Genomic DNA, 815 nt, shown 5'->3' on the forward strand with positions numbered 1-815 from the left:
AGTTTGATAAAAATCCAATTTATTATTTGTCTTAGCATTGAGCGATAACCATACATTATTGCATAGGCGCATAAATTGAACTTAACCTAAACCAGTCTCGGTGGAAACGAATCTGATTTATATCTTATACTACTTGCGAACGCGTATACTTGCGTGTCTTTTAGCGCGTATTTTCACCCTAATAAGTTTTTGGCCGCTGCCGGGGATTCGGTGTTAATTTTTAGTTTATCTGCTTGTCATCAGTGGTCGTTAAAGTTCACTGACTCGGATTCTTTTACTTTCACGGTTTATTTGTTTGTGTTTCAAGTACTCATTACAATGGGAGATCCAGCAGCACCAACGAGAGCCTTGATGGATTTTTCTCAACCCAAGATCAATGACATTCAATCTAGCATTGTACGGCCAGCTATCACAGCTAATACCGTTGAGATCAAGCCTGGCATAATTCAATGGGTGCAGAATTCAATCCAGTTTGGGGATTCTCCAACTGAAGATCCCAATATGCACATTAGGGATTTCATTGAGATTTGCAACACCTTCAAGTTCAACGGTGTTTCTAAAGATGCTGTGAAGCTGAGACTATTCCCATTCTCTCTGAGGGACAAGGCTAAGAGCTGGTTACACTCTCTACCAGCTGGTTCGATTACTACTTGAAAAGATCTTGCTCAGAAGTTTCTTACTAAATTCTTCCCTATGGCAAAGACAGCTGCAATCAGGAATGTTCTTACTCAATTTGCGCAGCAATCAGGAGAATCTTTATATGAAGCTTGGGAGCGCTACAAGGAGATGCTTAGGAAGTGTCATCATCATGGAAT

The 815-nt window shown here is 40.4% G+C and overlaps 1 non-coding gene across 1 annotated transcript; it reads right to left on the reverse strand.

Moving 5' to 3' along the window:
* Nucleotides 1–708: 708 nt before the first annotated feature.
* Nucleotides 709–815, reverse strand: LOC141699336 (small nucleolar RNA R71). Its single transcript, XR_012565806.1, has one exon. It is a non-coding gene; the product is annotated as a small nucleolar RNA R71 (small nucleolar RNA).

Source organism: Apium graveolens, chromosome 11 (genome assembly GCF_009905375.1).
Source record: "Apium graveolens cultivar Ventura chromosome 11, ASM990537v1, whole genome shotgun sequence".
NCBI lineage: Eukaryota > Viridiplantae > Streptophyta > Magnoliopsida > Apiales > Apiaceae > Apium > Apium graveolens.